At 43.9% G+C, this 21,304-nt stretch overlaps 1 long non-coding RNA gene across 1 annotated transcript in view; it reads right to left on the bottom strand.

Annotated features, from left to right (window-relative positions):
• Positions 1–21,304, bottom strand: part of LOC141414761 (uncharacterized) — a 155,367-nt gene that overhangs the window by 81,862 nt on the left and 52,201 nt on the right. The gene's annotated exons all lie outside the window — the stretch shown is intronic.

Here is a 21,304-nt window from a genome sequence, read left to right as displayed (position 1 = left end):
TTTGTTCCTCTTCATGTCATGCCCATCTTAGGTTTTGCAGAAACTCTTAAAAGCAGGAAAACATTGTTTTCACACTGGAAATTACAACTTTGGAGACTCTTTAGTCGTGTTCTTTTCATTTTATACTCCCATCTGTAGGACATCTACAGAGAAGAAACATCTTTCTCCAGGTGCTTCACCAGTTGACATTTGAGAGTGGCCAACCACACACAATTTTATTAGCTATAACCCAGAGACAGAAGATAAAAACCAGGTTCTCCAGCTTTCTCTCATCATTGGATGTCTTAGCAGCCACCTCTCAGCATTCCATAAAGAGTGGGAATCTTGCCTCCTGCCTTTCATTGGCGTTTTCACTTCAGGAGCCTGGCTTTCAGCCCTAGATCTTCCCGATCATGCGTTTCAACAAACATAGAGATTCTCAGTTTAAAAAGAACTCTGCGTGACCTCCCCAGATCGGCAAGAATTCCAAAGTGTGCAGATAGATTGAGTTTCATAGCAATAGGCAGCTCTAAATCTAGCTGATTAAGGGAATTGATACCCATGTGACAAGCACCCTTCTCAAAGGCACTGTCCTCAAGGCAGTCACTATGTCAGACATGTGTGTTGTCTGTTGTTCATTTAAAACCTCCCTAAAAAGACCTCTGCTTAATAACAGCTGAGTGTGTCATATTTGACAAATGATCAAGAAGGCACACCTTGAGATTGATGAACTTCAGAATAAAATCAAAATAAGTTGTAAGGCAATGGTTGTCAATTAAGAGTGTTATTCACTCCCTTACTGGTATCCAGTGGGGAGAGGCCATAGAGGCTGCTTAACCCCCCCGCACTACATAGGACAGTCCCCCCCCCAGAAAACTTATACAGTCCATCATGCCAACAGTGTAAATTTGAGAACCCCTGCTCTGGAGCCATACCATTGATGAGCAGTAATAATTATGATGGAGATTGTTTGATACATTTATTTGGTAGGTTAGTGACCTAAGTTTGTCCCATAGAGAAATGTGCAGTTACAGGGTTTGCTTTGATGAACAGAAAAATTACACTAGCTTGGGAAAAAGCAGCTAAGACAATGCCCATCACTCTTAGGACAAATGTGCAATGAATGAGTTCATCTTCTCTCTTTGCACTTGCTATTGAATAGGGCCCATTGCTTTCCTCTCCCTCCGTGTTACCATCCTGGCCTAGGCTTCACCCTGTTATGTGATCCAGGCAAAAGATGAAAATTCTGACATCCTGAGAGTTTTTAGAGTGACGTGTGGTCTGTTCTTCCTCCAAAGAGCCCAGGACTCTTCACATCTTCACATTTGAACATGCAGTTGCCCCTGGAGGGAGGATGTCTTGATAAAAATGTACACTCTGATTTAATAGGTCCTGGGTGTGCCCCCAAGATACATTTCTAGCACTCTCTGAATGATGCTAAGGCTGATAGTCCAAGGATCACACTTGAGTAGCAAAGCTCTACAGCACAGCCTTGTTCTTAATGAAACTGCTTCAGTCTTTTCTCTATTACAGACAGTCCCTGACTTATGATGGCTTTTCTTATGATGTTTGACTTTAAGATGCTGTTAAGCAATACACATCAAGCAGAACATGGCAACACATGCAAAACCAAAGTACGTTTTTTGGAATGTGGTATAATATCCTCTCCTGGTGCTTGGCAGTTGCATCAAGCCACAGATACTGGTGAACCACATAAGACACACAACACTTTATTCTAGAATAGACTTTGTTTTAGGCAACTTTAGGCTAATGTAAGGATTCTAAGCACATTTAACAGAAACCAAATTAATCCATGATGTTTGGGAGATGGGGGTATGAAATGCATTTTGATATTTTTGACTTACAGTGGGTATATCAGGATTAATAACCCCATTGTTAGTTGAGGAGTATCTATATTCAGACCCAAGGCTCACCTACCTAAGGTTTATCTATCTAAGGAGGCAGGAAGACTATGTGGAATAGTGGGCAGAGATGCATTTTGGAATCTGAAAACCACATTATTTAATCCTGAATCTTCCTCACAATGACCTTGCTACCCTGGTCAAATTAACCAGGCTTTTTGATATCCATTACTCATCTTTCTATGGATGTGTAGTTATTTCACTAGATAGTGAGCAAAGATTAAATAAGATCATGGGTTCTCAATCCCTTATCTAAAATACTTGCAACCTGTAATCACACATTAATTTTTATGAGGCAAATGTATGAACGCTGTGACAATCAGAAGGAATAAAGACTGCAGACAGCTGAAGTTCACACCAGCTTTGCCTGCCAAATATGCTTAGATCAGGTAGGAGATAAAAGAAAGCTCTTGATTCCTGGAGCTTCTCTGGATTTTTGAAACCTGGATAAAGGGAAGCAACACTTGGTCTTGAGGAGCATTAATGCTTTGCTGAAGGAACACACACTCATTTTCCTCATTTTCTCCTATGCATTGCAAACTAAGAAGCTGAAACCTCTGAGGCAAGGGCCAAACATGGAGTAGGACCAAACATGTGGTCAGATAACCAAATCGTCTTAGGACTCCCAACCAAGGCTGTGTGAACTGCAAGGTCAAAGTCATACCAGTACCTCAAGAGCTCCACGGTGAACCCTGTCATCACTCTTTAAGACACACACTGGCACACTCACACTCCTCAAGCCATCAGGACCCAGAGGATAGCCAAATTCAGAAGTCAGGAAGGTGGAGGCAGAAGATCAAATAAACAAAGCAATCTCCCCTTTAGCTTCTATAATTAGACAGAAATTTCTCCATGGAAGGCATTCAGATACATTTCTCATAGCAAAATGGACACCAGTCAAAAGATTAAGTCAGTTACGACTCTTCATTTGCATGGACAATTCCATGTCTGCAGGTATAGCTCTTTTTTGAAAATAAACATCTTATAATCGCATCTTTTTGTGCAATATTTGGAAATGAAAAACTTTGCATAACATTAAATAAATGTAGAACCCATCTCCTCCAACACTTGCCACCCTGGGATATAATGTATTCCATAATGAAACTGGAGTCTGAGGTCATTTTGGAGACTGTTGGAAGTGCAGTCCAGTGGTAGATATGAGCTTGGTTTCTGGAGGCAGCCTGCCTGAGTTTGATGTATAATCCACTGAGTGCTGACTGCATAGCCTTTAGGTGGTGGTTTAGCTCTGATAGCCTTTTTTTCTTCACCCTTAAAATATAGGTAACAATAAAAGGTACTTTAAAGCATTACTGTGGATATTAAAATGAGTTAATGTCCATAAGGTCTGAGAAGAGGACATAGTAGGTGCCTCTGTGTCCATCGCTACTATTTTATTAATCTAGACTGAATTGAATTGAAAGGCAGACCCTGTTGACTAACCTCCTCTGGAGGACATCAGCTCTCCACACACAGTGGGGTCTCCCCTTCATTGCTCCAGAGCTCTACAAGTCTCTAGAGCTCTACAGGAAGCATGTGTCTCCAAGCCCTAGGCAAGGTGCTGGGCTCTTGAGTATTTCATCTATCAGGGTAAACCTTAGTTAACCCCATTTCACAGATGAGGAAGGCAGTGCTGGGTGAAATGAAGAGACCTGATCAAGTCCTCATGACTAGTTAGAAGTGAAGCCACATTTGGAAGCCATGTCTACTTAGTTTCTAATTCCACATTCCTCCATTCCATTTAGACTTCAGATTTTCACCTAGCCTGTAGAAACCCTCACCTAAAACACTGAAGGGCACAGACCGGACCATCACCTTTCTGAGGAGATGGGAAGTAAGACAGGGGAGGACATTCGTGACAGATAAACTATCATGACCTACAGGTAGCAAAGGAAAACTCACATGATCTCTCATGCCATCATTTAGCCTGAGACAAATCAATGGCAAAAATGTTCATAGGATAAAATGTCCTGGAGGAACCCAGGGCCAACCTCTAACTCAGATAAGTCTAACTCTCTAAGTAACTTACTTTTCTCACTGGCAGTCCAATCTGCAGACCCCATGAGCAGAGCAGAGCTCCCTGGTTGATTCCACCATGGAAGCCAGTGGCTGAAGAGTGAGCAAGGCAGTGCAGTGTAGACAACTGCTCCAAACCCCCTCCGTCCATGGCTGGGGGCTCCACAGAGCTAAAGAGGAAGATCCCTTCCAACAGCTGAAGATTCTGCCTCATGCCCTCAGGGCAGGGAGACTGGAGCCTGTGGCCTAGCAGAAGGCTTCCTTGGCTGTTTGAGGGAGAGGGATGCTAAGTCTCATCTATGTGACAGGGAAAAGTGTGCAATTTCCATCATGGGTTCACAATGCTCTGGCCGCCAGCTGGGCGAAGACACAGAAGCAGCCCCATCAGTGAGAAGGTTTCCAAACAAGCGACCTTCCAGCCTGCCACAAGCTCCAGCCCTGGAGGCAGCAATCTGGCTGAGGATGAAGGAGATCCCTCCCAGCAGAGTTCCAAGTTGGACAGAATCATTAAAAAATATGTCTATAATTTCTCTGCAGAGAAAGAGACACATTCAGGGTCATTCTAAAATAGTTTTTGCAGAGACATCTGTTAGGGTGACCAAGTGAGTATGTGATGCCTCTGGTTTCCAGTCAAGATGATCAAAGGGCATGTTGCATGGAGAGTGTGCATTTTAGTGACCAAACATTAAGTGAAAGGTGAGTGGGGTGGGGTGGGGTGGGCTGGCGAGGGCAGGCTGTGGCTGTGCTAATGGCTTTCCTGCGGCTGCAGCAGGCTGCAGAAGCCAGGGAGGTGACTAGGGGTGGAAAACTGAAATGAAACTGATAGCATCTCCCACTTGGCTGGGAGATGACTCATCAGCCAGAGACTGGTTAGCACGGGGTCACTCAGGGACTGAGAGGTTCCTTCAGAAAAGAGAGGCATAAACATCCAGAACTCTGCTTGCATTTCAATGACTGTCTTTCACCCAGGAGAAACTGCACTGCAAGAACAGTCATCTACATTCTCAAAAGAAAAGATTTACTGCTGCTGATTAAATGGTTTCATTAATTTCCAATAAAACATAAGGGGTTTGAGAATTCAGGGTAACAAGGGGGAGTGCTTTCATTTCATGTGCTTTTATGTTGCTCCGAAATGCTGGCTGCTTTCCCACAAATACCCACAGCTCTGTGCCTGTGAACTCACATGGGACCTGAGCATCAACACGCAAGCCGACAGGACCTGGCTGGACAGTCACTGTTCACCTTGGTGCCCTATGAGCATTTGTGGAAAAAAATAATACCATTTTTTTTGCATGAGAAGCATCAAAGAATCATGTTAACAATAAAAGACAAAAATCACCTTTTGAAGATGAAAATAGGATGTGTAGCTCACTTGCTCCATAGAACCACTTCTCAGAGCTGTGAACCCTCCCCGCATGCCATGTCTTTCCAGCAGCTGACATTTGAGACCTCCCTCCTCCAAATAATCATTTCCCTCCTGACTCTCTAACCATTCCTTCCAGACTTTTCTTCCAGGCTTCGCTTTCTCTGCTTCCCTTTAAGCTAATTGGCTGCCTGGATTCTGTTACACATCTTGCGTATTGTATGGGATCAGCCCCCATCTCTCCACTGATGAGTCTCCCATCTACTCCCCAGTCCCGTCCTTCTCCCAAGCACAAGTCCCACAGAACCACAAGCCTGCACAGAATTTGATCTGGGTTTCCCTAACACGTACCTTCCCTTCTCTAATCCTACTGCTATCTTCCAAGTCAAGTTGTCAAAAAATCTAAATTGATTCTAGATCCCTCGGTCCTTCATCTCCTCACATGGAGTCTCTCATTTTTTGACTTCTTAATATATCTGTTCCTTCCTCTTCATCCCCAGAGAGATGGAAACCACAGTTCCAGTACTCTCTTCTCATGCCAAGACTACTGCTGTTTTAGCAAAAGGTCTCCCTGACCTCCCTCCCCCCCCCACTCTTCCTTGAATATTTAACAAAATGCAAATCTGATCACTCACACAAGAACTTAGGGTATCATGTCTAAGCAAGGTGGTTCATCACACAAGGCCCCAGTAATCTATTTCCTGCATTCTGCCTCATGGCATCTACATGTCAATGCCAAGGCTGAACTCCAGTCCTAAAATTCTCCCAAATTGCCATATTGCTTTTCTCTGCTTTGCTTTTCCTAAAGCTGAAATACTATCACCACCCCTGTCAATCTTTCTGTCCTCTTCAATTTCCAAGCAACAATTCCTCTTCCTTATGTCCCCACTCCTCTTCTGGGAGAATTGTTCTCTTCTATGTCCCTATTAAGTTTCATCTCTGATGACAGATTTTATCAACTACATTGCACATGTTTACATATTTGTGACCCTGGTACAACTGTGTGCGCTTGGCTAATTCATTCACCTTCTTACACTGACACGCTCTGAGAATTTGGATAAGTCCCATCACTCTCTGGGCCTAAGGTTCCCACTCTATAATGAGAGAACTTGCACTCTAGTTGATAGTCAGGTCTTTTCCTAACCCTTCCCTGCCATTTTGTGATTATATATGTATCAAAGGCTCACTCGAAAAGTAAGTCAGAGAATGTCTTCCTTCCTTTACATTTGTGCCAAGGGTCTCCCTGTCGTATATCTGGGTCACTGATTGGCTCATGGATTCTCAGTGTGCATGGCTCATCTATCTGGAGAATTTTTTTCTTTACCTTATCAAACACTAGATCCAAAACATTTGAAGCATTTTTATATTTTGCTAAAACTTGCCTTCTTTTAATTTATTATTATACACTTTTTCTGCTTTAAAAGCTTAAGATCATTTTAAGCCTAAATTCAAGATCCAGCCAGAACACAGAAATTGGAACAGTGCTAACCTCAAGGAAGTGAATATTGACTAGGAAGGGATCTAAGGGACCACCCAAGATGATGGAAAGTTTCTAAATCTTGACTGGATGAGGGTTACACACGTACACACCTGTATAAAACATTTGTCCAGGTGTGGACCTGAGAGATTGGTACATTTTACTATATTCCATTTATATCCTAGTACAAACAAACAAATAAACTTGTGACAATCCTTGTGTGGAAATGCTGGCCTATCACTTTCTCTCTGAGAAGTTGGCCATCATTTTGAAATGTGAATTTTGTACCTCCTGTGATCAGGAAAGAAGATGTAGAGAAAGCCAGGTGTTTAAGTTTAGTATTTAACTTTAGCTCTAGAATTCTTTTTACTCACATATCTCTAAAAAGTGAAAGGAAAGAAGACTTTCTAAATGTGCTGAGAAAGGGCTAGTTCTATTGAGTCTGACCTACTTCATCATCCAGAAATGCTAGAGAGATTAGGCTTCCAAGAAAGAAAGAGGCTACTAGTCAGGAGAGAAAGCTGTCAAAGACATAGAAAGAGACCCATGTCACTGCTGCAAGGCACTTTAAAGCTGAACTTCCTCTGACATTTGGACCTACTTTCTCACTCAGAAGATGCCTGTCCCAGCAATTAGAAGCACTCAGTGCCTGGAGCTGTTTCCCTCTGGATCTGCTCCCCTTAGACTGGAAAAAGAATATAGATATGAGAGACAGGGGAGAGATAGTTAGATGATACATACATACATACATACATACGTACACACACACATCCATACATACGTAGGTAGATAGAGATCCACTAGTGATCAGAGTTCTGGAAGGAAAACAGTTCTCTGCCTCCTCCTCTCCTTTCCCTGAGCATTGGGTATCAGCCTGGCCAGTGCAGTGAGAACCCTTCCTTCAACATGTGCACAACACACCTTTCTTATTTCCCAACCTCACTCTTTGAACCATTCCTGTTTATATGTGCTTAGAAAGCAGCATTGAAAGCAAAATAGTTTTCTGCAATTATGTGTGCATAGTATCTTATTGTATATAATTGGAAATTACCTTCCTCTTATTTTCTAATGTAGGGAAATAAATGTAATAGTAATTCACTATACTAAATGTCTTACAGGCAGTATTCTGAATTATTAATCCATTACTGTTCTTCAGAGTACTTGCCTAAGATGTCAACTTCCAGAGGGGACATTAGAATGTCTTATTGAAGGGATACCTCTGTTTATCACACAATAATGACAGGAATGTATTTGCACAAAAACCCAAGAGACAATGTTTGTAGAATATTTCTTAATAGAAACGGTAGAGAAATTAATAGCTGAAAGGACCTACGGAGGAGTAGGATGTGACAAGAATGCAAGAGAAATAGGTGTGACTTTCCAGTAGTCTAACTGCTATGGTTTGAATGTTTGTTCCCCAAAAGTTCATGTGTCCAGATACTCACTTCTAAAACTTACAAGTTCAATGGTATTTGGAAGAGAGGTCTTTGGGTGGTGATTAGGAGTAGATGAGGTCCCTAGGTGGCGTCACTTCATGACATTAGTGGCTTTGTAAGAATAGATTGAGGTAGCACATTTGCTTTGTCTCCCCATGTGGTCCCCTCCACTATGTAATAATGTATAGGAAGACCCTCACCGGATGCCGAGCAGATGCTGGTGCTGTGCTCTTGGACTTCCAGCCTCCAGAACCATGAGCCAAATAAACTATCCAGTGTCAGGTATTTTTTATAGCAGTGGAAAACAGACTAAGCCAATAAGGGGAAATATTCTATATTTGGACTGTATCAATATCAATACCCTATTTGTGATATTATTCTACAATTTCCAAGATGTTACTGTTGGGAGAAGTTGAGTAAAGGGGACAGCACAGGACCGCTGAATATTGCATGTAAATCTATAACTATCTTAAAATTTAAAAATTAATTTTGAAAACTAGGAAAAACAATAGGAAAGATGCTTCAGACATGGATGATGGGGCTAGAGGGGCATATCTGGATGGGGGCTGCTCAGTGGGTGAGGAGCAGATGCACTTATCAAGGACCACCTCTGCTATTGTCCCTAAGACAGAAAGGGTATTAAAGGTGTGCTGCTCCTTGAGAAGAGAAGGATAGCATAGGGGGAATGAAGTTTACCTTTTTTCAACCTAGGGGATGGTGGAAAGAAGACACACAGAGAGAATAAAGACATCAGGTTGAAATGTTCTAGACTTTTCCTCTCTGTACTGTGGATTAGAGAGGGATAATGCAAATGAGGCCACTGGGGGGTACCTGGCCCTCACTACCCTCTGAGCATTCTTGAATATGTCACCAACCCAAGCAGAGCCTGATCAGCTTGGAGCTCAAAGTGGTAAGAGTGGGAATCTTGAGGGTTTGAGTTTTAAGCTACCTTCTTTTCTCACGTTCATCAACTCCAATATTTGAGCAAAGGACGCTAGCTTGGCAAGTAGCTACTAGGAGCTTATGGGATGTCACACAGAGACCAGAACCGCACATCAAGTCCCCTGCTCTTCCCTTTGCCAAATGTAGATACACACCCTGGACAGGAGGAGCTGGGAAGGGAATGGGAGCTTCCTGCTGGTGAGCACAAAGCTGTGTAGAGAGATGTACCTTCATTCCACAGGAGAGAGCCAAAAGCTCTGTGCTCCTCTTAGTCTGTGAACCATCTGTGCCCTAATAAATCTGTGATTGTTGTTTCTAGTGCTTTCTAGAGTTCTGAGTTCTAGAAAATTATGGAACCTGGGAGGATGATAGAAATCCCTGAATTTACAGCTAATCAGAATTTACGAAGACCCCAAATTGTGGCTGGCATCTGATTTAAGAGAAATTTTGTGGAGGTCAAGGGCAGTCTGTGGAAGTCAAGTGCAGTCTTGTTGAGGTCTGATGCTAGCTCCAGATGGTCAGCATCTGAATGTCAAAGGTTTTCACCCCAACTGGGGTGAAAATAGAAAAGAACCTGACCCTGAACTCTAGCTGTATGGACAGTCTGCTCCACAGGTCAGAGTTTCCCTCTCTTGGTCCCTCTATACTGTCTGACCTCTACCCTAGCACCCCTGATATGCTTGGGATTTGATTTGTTTGCATAAATGTCTCTCCCACAGGACCAAGGCTGCTTTTGTGCAAGGACCAGCGGGCAGGGGTGGAGTCAGATTTCATGAACTGAAGACTAAAATGTGGCTGGGTGGGTCTTTACATGTAAGTATTTTGCACAACATATCCAAGCATGCATACATTTCAGGGGCCTCTCCCCAGGTCTTGGATGCAGCCATGAGCATCCCTGAGGCTTGAGCATTTTTAGCTTCAGAGCAAATCCACTCTGGGCAGTTTGCATCCAATTCCCCTGGGCACCTGGCTCATAGAGGACTTTTAGAACCCACTTAGCAATGAATGAAAGATTGCAAGGTTCAGCCACAAACACAGATCCAAGGATGAGTAAGGTAGATGGTCTGATTCCTTCTGTCAAGATGACAAGGGCTCTGTGTTTTGCTTGAGGGCTGACCTCACTTGCTATTTTTGTCTGTGTTCCTGAAGTGGGCCAGGGAAGGATTTGCAGGCTGTGATTACCAAGTCTAAACACATAAGCTGGAGAAGCTGGTCATCTGCTATTTGCAACCAGATTAGAAAAATCCCCCAAGGACCATGTGTTTTCATTTCAATGTTAAATCACAAAAGAACCAAAGAAATAGAGCTAAAATGTGAATTGAGGCCCATTTTAAGCATAGGGGGATTTAAGGTCCTTGTCTCAGAGCCAAAAGCCTTCTCTCCATGAGAACGCATGGCACTGGGTGGGCCTGCCAGTTCTGGGCCCAGAATGCATAGCTGGTGGTCTTCCCATAATCACCATCATTAAGGAACCTGTCATGCAGACAGCATATCAATATTCTCCAGCCACAGTGAGTTCTAGAATTTTAAATATCTCTTAAATTCATGCCTCCTGTCCTTGCCTGGTGCCTCTGCCCTGCTTAGGCCCTCCAGGTGAGGTGAGAAGGCAAAGGCACGGGGGGGGGGGGGGGGGGGGGGGGGGGGGGGGTTAGTCATACCCAGCTGATCCCTGCCTCTAACAGTCTGTTGGGCACCAGCAGTGTCATTCAAACTTCTCCAGAAGTTTCTCCAGGTGCCAGTACTGAGGAGGTTCCACATCTCCATGGCTTCCAGCACTCTTGGTGCCATGTCAAGCTTATTTTATATAAAGCATGACCTCTGCATTTTCATCTCAGGTGGATGAAGAGCAACATCTGAAAAGTTATTTGGAATCACTGGTCCTGCCTCTGTATCCAGCTTTGTGATGAGACTTGGCTGCCAAGAGGAGAAACACAGGAGGGTCTAGGAAACCAACAGGCTCAAAGACACCAGAGAACACCTGGAATGTTCAGTTGAAGGGTCCAATGAAGGTGAAAATGTTATCCCAGGATTCAACTAAGAGTGAGAAATCATACAAAGAGAAACTCGGAGTCAGATAGCAAAATAAAGAAGTCATGAAAGCACAGAGGACTATCTCCCTAGGGAAGTAGGAAATGCATTTTACTTCTAAGGACTAGGAATTCACTAGTGAATAACAGAGATGTTGATGAAATCATCAAAGCCCAGAAGAAAACAAGCATGGGTTCAGCCCTTGTCCCCCCCTTCATTCCTTAGAACTTCCTCCCTAGGCAGTGCTGATGAAGTGGCCATTTGTGTAGGGTCACTGGGAGTTCAGGGCCACCGCAGTTTTCCAATCACAACAATGAGAGCTGGATGCGTTTCAATGAGCTCCACGAGATGATGAGGTCATCCTAGATCACAATCAGCTGATTAAAAATAATCACACTCCATTTTCAGAGAACTGGAGTACTTTGAGAGTAGGAAAATCTAATTCTTTTATGCGATTGTCTCATCCGAGCTATTCAGGAACTGAGAAGGAAACTAATATTTTCTACAACCTGCTGGTACCATGTTAGTTGCACTTCCTGCTATTTCCTCTGGTCCCAACATCAGCTATGGCAAACAGAATTATTGTCCCCATTTTAGAGACAGGGAGACTACAAGATAAGGTGCAGGAGCCTACAGTTGGATTTGCAATCCTACACAACTGGTAAAGACCAAATCTGCTTCGAATCTTGGGTCTGTTCAACAGCAAAGCCAAGTACAGCCATTTCTTCCAGGGCCACCTGTTTTCTTTTTCTCTCTGCATCTGGAATCCTAAGACATAGTCAAGCAGAGCTCGCAGCAGGCTTGACTCATGGACCACCTAGGCTGAGAGAGTGAAGGTTCAGTGGGGGCTGTCCTGACACAGCCAGGGATTCCACAGGGCACAGGCCACAGGCCACTGACATCACTCAATCCTTCAGGAGACAGCTGTGCTCTCATTCTGTTCACGGGCCACAGGCTATTGTTCATGCAGTAATTTGCACCTGGCTGTATATTTCCCTTGGTGTCAAATTTTTGGAACACGTTCTTCAAGGAAATGGACAAAAGTATCCTTTTCTATATGAGACCTTATCTTGGACTTCAGTGTCCACCATAAGCTGCCCACACTGCTCCTTCCTCCTGCGACACTATCCAGCCTTCTGCTGTCCACATGCACCCTGGTAGTCTTGTTCTCCAAAGCTTAGTCTAATGTCCCTTCTTCTAGAGCCAGACCTGAGGACTTAGGTTGAATGTAGCTTTTATACCTCTGAACTGTCATATCTGCCCTACAATACCCTCACCAAGTGGCTCCATATCTTTGATTTATTCCTGGGACCTGGGAGCTCCTTCCTGCTTCTTGCTTCCCACTTCTTCACCCCCTCCCAACCCTCTCAGTTCCTGCCTGAAAACATCAAAAGCTAGGACTACGAGAGAAGGGATCACATTAGACTCTTGGTTGTGGCACTTTGTGTAAGCTGTATAATTTCTCTGGTTCTCAGTATGTATAAATGCCTGCCTCATAGGGTATTGCAATGATCACTTCTGTCATTTGCATGTATATGCATGTGCACAAACCTGTCAACCACAGTACCTAGAATGCAGCAGACCACGGAATTATAATCCTCCACTCTGAAAATGAGGCATTGTTTCTCAAACAAGGAACCTATTTAAGCCTTACCAGTGGTTTCTGCCACCCCTTGGAGCAGCTCACAGATGCACTGAAGAGATGGTGTTCTGCCACCAGCACAGACAGGTCCTATGGCAGGCATTCACCTTGGCTTTGGATATTTGAGAAATTGGTTTCCTCCAGAATCAATCAAGAGTCATCAGAGGACTGAGACACACTAAACAAAGTCATGAGAAACAAATGAAGTAAAAGATGTACCTTGCACAAGTTTCTCACTTTCTCTTGAGAACAGAACTCTTAGCCTGGGCTTCTCCCTGGAGACCACCCACCAACATGTGCTTGTCATTGTAGGAACATCTCAGTGGGAAATACTAAGCATTAGGAGTTTTTGTAGGGAGCCCAGAGTGGCAGCAAAGAGCTCTAGGGTGGCCCAGAGCTCAGTGTTATCCAGCGATAGCACTGCACTAAAACAGCGTCTGCTGGCTCTACAGTCAACTCTCCTGGTGGCCATCCAGACCTTGTGACCAACACTTTCTACTTTTCTAATATGCCTGACCTGTCACCAACACTGCCGTCCTCTGAGCACTGTTGAATTCAGATATATTTTAATTTCCCAGCCAAGAGATTCCCTAGGTTTCATTTTAAAAGACTAATAACTAGCAAGTGAGATATTCACATACTGTTTTCCTACTCACAAAATGTCTTCACAGACATTATCGCAGGGATCCATGCTATCTGTGTGCTACATGGAAAGGAACGTCGTTCTCTTAGCAGATGAGGAAGCTGGGCTGTGTGCTTACTCCAAACACTCGCTCAGGAAGCACAAAACCAGGGTTCATCCCAGTCCCTTTGACTCCAGATACCAGGTTCTTTCTACTAATTATGGCTCTATTTTCACAGTGTTTTACTTACACTCTGAACAACACTAAGAGGTGGTATCTACCAATTTCGACGTGTGAGACCCAGGACAGAGCAGGGGCTCCATGAGGCAGGTTTGGACTGTTTTTTGTTCTATGGGATCCTGAAAATAGGAGTTGCTTAATAAATATCTTGAATGAAAAGTAAAGCAACATTAAATTAATTGTCCCAATTACAAACCTAGCAGGTGCTCAATCTAGGAACAGAATCTTGGTTTCTTGATCCAAGTCAAGGATAAAGTGATTCAGAGACCATCTGTTATTGGAAGTTGCACTCACATGTGCTAATGTGCTCAAGGGAAGCCAGTCAGCAACCAAACCGACTGCTTCCTTGGGCACCATATCCAGTCATTGCTAAACCACTCCATAGGGAGATAGTGTTCTTCTTGTACAGACAAGTAACCTGAATCCTAGAGAAGTGATAAAATTTGTCCAGTATCATAGCAGATGAGCACATGATTGTAATAATATTCATTCCCACCACCATACTGAACATGGAAAAGGGGCTAGACCACTACCAAGTCTGTGCTAGTGATAATCTATGGGTCCAGCCACTATTAAACAACTGGAAAGAATGACCAATTTACAGCGATTGAAGGGCTGTGTGTAGTTAAGTTTCAGGTGTCATGACAATTCAGAGAAAGCAGAAGTTCCAAATATATGCAAAAGTCAGGAAAGGCTTCTCAGAGACCATGGCTTTGAAGTTCATGAATCAGAATAATGAAAATCTCAGCTTCTACTTCCTACTCCCTGTGACATGAAACCAGAAGATGTGATACTAGGAGTCTGACTCCCTGTGAAGAGTAAAAATGCCAGTGTTTAGAAAGCATTGACCATGTCATGGGCACCTCGCAGGAAGTCAATAACTGCTATCTTTGAGAATCATAATAGCAGTGTATCATCGGCACCCAGGCTCAAAACCTAGGCCCCTGCTTCCACCTCTATTTCAAACACAAACCGAACAGTCATCTCTTGCAAGAATCCTTTACCAACCTCTCCAGGGAGGACCAGCCTCCTCTTCTACCTTGCACACACCTGCAGCGATATAAGGCTGTCTTCAGACACTTGCATCCAACAGCTGCCGTGTCTTTCTTCCTACAAAGGGTCTCATGCACCTCCTTATCTTCAATGTCAGAGCCAGGTCCAGTGTCTTTGAAATGCTTGGTGAATGGTGGGCAGATAGGCAAGGACTCCAAGATGAGTAAGAAAATGGACCTGAATTTTGTGGAATTTGTGATGTAAATTTCAGATTATCCAAACAGCAGTTTATTCTAGAAACGTTCAGTGTGCACCTCCCCATGTGCTGGGCAGGGTATTTAAATTCTGGAGCTAAATTTCTGCTTGCTTCCTTACAAAAGATCCCTAGTCTAGTGAAGGGACCAGAAAGATCAAGCAACAATGAAATGCACTGCAGCACTTCAGATCCTCAAGGTCCCCAGTTTCCTGACTATTAGAAGAGGTCAAGTTGACCCAAGCCCTCAGGTCACATTTCATGAAATGTTTCACTATGGCTAGGCTTGATAATGGACATGGCAGTGTGTCTCAGCCTTTGACAAAAAGAAGACCTAGAAAAGAAGAAGAAGCCCTTGGACAGACCCCAGTGCCTCAGGCCCCAGCTAAGACTTGTGAACACAGACAAGCCTGTCGGAAAGTGGGCTGAGGTCCAGGAGAAAGAGAAGGATGATCACCAGGGAGTCAAGCCACTTAGATCAGACATCCAAGCTTCAGCATGGCAAAGAATTGGACGAATAAAATCTGTAGCTTACCAGAGCCTACGACTTAACCGTAAATCCAGCCTCAAGGACAGATCTTAGGGATGGACTTAACACTCCAAGCCACTTCCACCTCAATAAAACTTATGCCAGGGTAAAAATAATTGTTTTCTTTCTTACTCTAGAGTGATCCTCTTTCAGTCTACTGAATGTGTATTCCTTTCCTAACGAACTCTACTACCACTTTCACTATTAAGTAAGTAAATAAACAAATAGAATGAGACAAATAAGAAAAGGAGGCATGGGTATAGCATAAACAAGTGTCTACCCCATGTCTGTGGCCTGGCCTTCTGTCACACAGCAGGCAGATGGGAACAGAGCATCATTTCCAAGGCATCTGAAGAACTGCTGTTTGCATCTCTTAGGTCCGTCAGCAATAGGGCGGTTCTGCTATCGAGCAGTTTGCAGGCAGAAGACTAAAATGAAATGGGAACCCCACCCTAAGAGAGGGGAGCACGGCATGCCACAGGGTCTGTGAAGAAAGGACCCAGTGATCGGTGGCCTGGGACACCTAGGGCAGAGCAGGATGCTCATAAAGGAGACATTTGAACTTGAAGAAGGTGGGATGAAGGAGGGAAAAGAGCCTGGTGCCAAGAAAGTAAGTACCTGCTCAAAGCTCAAAGCCTGGGGTGCTCACAGAATGGGCTATGGAGGCAGTATGTGGGGCTGGGAAGGTGCAGTGGGGTGCAGAAAGGATAGCCCCAGCCTGGATGTGGGTCCCACACACTCTGCTAACATGCAATGCTGTCCTGAAGCATCACAGGCTTCATCACAGTAGGGTTTAGAATCCACGTTTTCATCATGAACAGTGCTCTTTCTCTCCTCCCTCCAAGAATGAAAGTCCCACAGCAACTTCATCTACTGAGAAATCCCAAGTTCCTGTGACTAAGGCTGATACACAGTACGTGGTCAATACAATTTGCTGAGTGAATGTAAGTTAAATCCTTAGCAATGTGGTCAGGGTACCAATGTCAGCTATTACTAGCTGTTCTTTCTAACATAATCTAGAATTTCTACTCTTCGAATGCATGATTGCTCTGTTTTTTGAAAGAGCAAATAAACATGAAGAAGACATGACTATTATGATCCCTTCCACCTCTGATTTACCCTTCAGTAATTTTCTTGGAAGCCCCTTCCTTCCCTCTCTCCCACCTCACTCACCACCCCCATTCCTTCCTTCCGGTGAAAAACACATCCTTCTCCCAAGCTCACGCCAGCACAGCACCCCTGAATGAGGGCATGTGAGGATAACGGATCCATGGAAAGTCAACAGAAATATTTATCCCAAGTTTCCTGCATGTCAGGCTATGACAGCTTGCCTTCTGTCTCCAGCGCTATGTTCAATACATCTGCTCAACTCCTCCACCAACCTGCTCTTTCTTCCCACAGCAGAGAAACTGTGAAGAACGGGGTTTCTGTCTTAAGAGAAAAATGTGCCACTCCCCAGGGCACATTTGAAGTGCAACCTGGTAGACGGCCAGGCCTTTGAGATCCTTGTCTAACTAAGTTTAAACAATAGGTGCTCACCCCAATGTGCTGTGATAACTGTGATTGAATGGGAAGCAGAATGAGGTTGAGGATGAGGGTGTGTGTGTGTGTGTGTGTGTGTGTGAGTGTGTGTGTGTGTGTGGTGTGAATGATACATGGCATATGTGTGGTATGGTGTATGTGTGTGGTGACCATATGTGTTGTGGTGTGTGTATAGGGTGTGTGGTGTGCAGCCTCCATCCTTGCGGAGGACACAGTGTAATGGAGATGGAGGATCCAGTTGTCTTCTTATCTTTGGGCTCAGGCCAGAGCTCCAGCCATCCTTCTGAGGCTTCCACAGTTCTGAAGATGCACTGCACTGGGTGGAACGAAGCAAAGACTCACACATGTGTGAGTGTGACAGGAAGGCACACCACTGACCTCTTTGGGCCTCATTGATCACATGTACAGGCTGGAGGCAATTGAAGTTAGAAAATATCGCAGGGGTTAGGTGACAAAATGTGCAGTAAACACACTTTAGTATTCAGCACATAATAGAACTGTGATTAATAGGACTTCACATCACATGCTGGGACTTTGTCCTGCTTTGTCTGACACACAGGAAGTATCGGTATAACCCCCCCACACCCCTGACCCCATGGAGGCAAAAAATGTGTACATTTCTCTTCCCTTCATTGACATTGATGGCAGAGCAAGAAGACAGCAAGGAGGGAAGCCAGGTATTCATAGGTGCCCTTGCTGTCCTCCAGGGCTGGTGATCCCATTGCTAGCTCCTGCTAAGGCCCCACCTTCCTAGGGTACAGCATTACAGCTGGAGCCACACCCTCTCCCAATAGGGTTGAAGCTAGAGCCTGCCCCATGGCACAGGGAAACAACTACAGTGAGCACTTGGCATATCCTAACATGTCAGCCATGTCAGGATTGAACTTGAGCCAGCCTTCTCCCTTGGGCAGCCTCAATTTCCCAAATTAGAAGAAGTGTCTGGATGAGATGAAGGGGTTTCCAAACCACATCCTGGCAGCTCCAAGGAAGGAAGGGAAAAAAGAAAGAGGGAGGAGGGCCATCCTGGGACCACCCTTGTCCTCAACATCAACCGTACTCTCAATGTGTTTGGGTGCTAAGCTCCTGTCTACCACAGATTTACTGCAAACAGTTGACACCATCCAAAGCTAAAATAACAAACAAAAAAAAAATCAGCCAAGCATCATGGAGTCTGACAAAATCACCTCCCTGTGAAGCAACAAGAAGCCATTTACAAACCTGCCCCAAACAGCCATTTCAGTCCTCCTGAAATCAACTAAAATTGATTTCAACCGAAGACAAACTGAGAAGCATTGTTTCTGAAAGCTACTGCATTTCTTTGAAAACCAGCAGGAGTCCTTGTGGTGCCCCTGGCCAGATCGCTCCCATCTTCTCCCCAGCCTGTCAACTGTTCATCCAAGTCATCAGAAGGGAAAACAAGTTTCATGACTACTCCTTGGGGTCTCACTAGATTTGAGGTGTCGGTTCATGAGTAAAGGCACTAAGAAGAGCAAGTGGCCCCACTGTCTTGAGGCTGAGGTCCTTTCAGGACAACAGACCAATGGACAAGTCAAGGAATGGACTGGCAGACTAGCCACTGGCTTTCAGAGGCTTGGGGGAAGGCACAGTCAGGTAGGACCTAACAAGTTCCTCATATGTACTTTACCACAGGTCATGCACGTGCCCAGCAGAGAAGGGAGCAGACAGACAATGTTCCTGGTCTTCAGAGCCTGCCTGCTCACTTGTGCAGAGATGTGAGAGGTTAATGAAACCATCAAAGGAGAAAACAGCACAGATGTGAAAACAGCCTGACATCTGAAAGCCCTCTCCACCATCTCCACCCGCTCCAGCACACATAGGACCTCCTCTAGGATAGGCCATGTGTTGGGCTACAAAACAGGTCTCAGTTCATTATCCTACAAACTCTATCTTCTAACAATGACAAAATTGAATTCAAGATTGGCAAAAGAACAGCAGCTGGAAAAATCCTCAAATAAACAAAACAATACTAAAAAAATCATCAAAAAAGAAATCACAAAGGAACTAAATATTTTTTAACTTAATGAAAATTTAGCACAAGAAAATGAATTGTATGTGACAGAACTAAAGCATTGATTAGAGGTAAATTTACAGCTTTAAACATTACTAACCTAAACTTCCATTTAAGAAAAACATAAAAGAGCAAGTTCAGAGCAATGCGCAGAGAAAACAGGAGGGGTAAAGTGGAATAGAGATAGACAGAGGAGAAAAACAATGAAAAGAAAACTTGAATTTTGACAAGATCAACAGGAATAATAAACCTCTAGCTAGACTGATGCAGAAAACAAAAGTACCAATTACCAAGTCCAGGAATGACAGTCTCTCTTCCATTATAAGAATCATTAAGGGATGTTATGAATAATTTTCTATCAACCAATTAAACAATTTTAATGAAATGGGTATTTTCCTAGAATGAGAAAAATTATTCCAAAACTAACTCAAAATGAAACAGGAAAATCTGAATATACCTAAGAAGTAAATAAATTGAAATAGAAATTATAAATTTTTCTTCAAAGAAAAACTCAGACCCTCTTGACTTCACTGACAAATCACACATTTAAAGAGTAAGTAATATAGAGCCAGGTGCAGTGGCTCACATCTGTAATCCCACCTTCTCAGGAGGCAGAGACCTGAAGGATCATGGTTGAAGCCAGCCCAGGCATAAAGTTAGCAAGACCCCATCTTAACCAACAAGCAGGGCATGGCCGTGCACTGTGTTCACCCCAGCTATGTGGGAATTCATAAATAGAAGACGGAATTTCAGTAAGGGTCCTGAGCAGTGCAAAAATGAAAGACCATATCTAAAAAAGAACCTAAAACAAACAAAGAATAAGTCATATCATGCCTTTACAAAGTTTTTGAGAAAATAAGAAAGGAAGGAATATTTCCCAGATCATTTTCTGAGACTAGCATTACCCTGATACCAAAGTCAGTCAAAGATATCCCAGAAAAGAATATTTTGCATCTTATGAACATCGATGCAAAGTCCTTAACAAAAAGATTAAATAACTAAATATAGCAATTATTATATAAAAAGTATTAAATGCCATGACAAAGTGTTGTTTATTCCAGGAATATAGATTGCTTAATCTAACACCTGTTCACATTAAATGACTACAAGAAAAAAACCAAAAATATAAAACAAACAAAAAACTCAAACCAACTATAGCAAGAAAGGGGAGGCCAGAAAACAAACAGGCTGATTTCCTGATGACAAGATGGGGAGGGTGTGGCAAAGCAGAGAGATTAAAACTTAAAGAATTGAAACATGAAGAAGGTCACATAGCACTGGGGAAATAAAATAGCCAATGAAGTCACATGCAGCTGTATGTGGGTTGAGCTTTGCTTTTTGCTTCTGTAACCTGCTTGCAAGGGTATGTAAGGTGAGACCCCTTTGTTCTCCGGGCTCAGCCTTTGGACACAAGTCCACTGGGTCTGTGCTGGAAAAATAAAGCATTGCTTCCTGCTAATTTGCCTCAGAGACTCGTATCTCAGCTAGCAAACGCCCGCAACATTTCTTGGGGGCTCATCCGGGACTGTGGAGATGGTGAGTTATCACCTCCCTTGTCACCAGGTGCATCCCCCTGGACCACCAGGAGGAGATCCCACCAGGCACCAATGGACAGCTTGATCCAGAGGGGGATTCAACCTCCCAGTGAGTCGAGGTGAGGGCCTCAGAAGCACAAAGGAACCCACTGAGGCACAGGAACCAACTTAGGAGCATCACTCTTCATACTAGAAGGAATTGGAGTTCAAATTCAGACCTGTCTCAGGAGGCAAAAGGGGAGTCTGATCACCTCCCAGAGACCGCTAGTAACTGCCTGTTGGGGTGAAACCCTGTCCCTCAGGTTTAGGGAGCGGGGTAGAAGCATTGTGCCATGTGGGAGTGTATATAAGCGCGAGCCTGAGACGCAGCCCAGCTGCAAAGTGAGTGAGAAGCCCTGATCCTCGGTTCCATGGTGAACTCTTAAGATCAAGGGTGAGCCCTAACAGGGCCTCCAGTCCGGAGTTTATATGGATTCACTGGGGCCAAAGAGTTGCTTAAGTCCCTGCAGGGGAAGCAACAGGAGACCTGCAAAGCGAGTGCTCTTCCAAAACCCCTCCCCCTCTGTGTCTGTCTGGCCATCTGGTAATGGGAGGAGATGGGTGGAAATCAGAGTAAAAGCACTCCTTTCGAGTGTATGATTAATAACTTTAAAAAGGGATTTAATGGAGACTACAGAGTTAAATTAACTCCTAACAAGCTAAACATCCTTTGTGAAGTAGATTGGCCTGCTTTTGGTGTAGGATGGCCCCCAAAAGGG

This window comes from Castor canadensis, chromosome 12 (assembly GCF_047511655.1).
Source record: "Castor canadensis chromosome 12, mCasCan1.hap1v2, whole genome shotgun sequence".
Lineage (NCBI taxonomy): Eukaryota > Metazoa > Chordata > Mammalia > Rodentia > Castoridae > Castor > Castor canadensis.
Note: the sequence above shows the minus strand (reverse complement) of the source record. Positions and strands in the feature narration are given on the sequence as shown.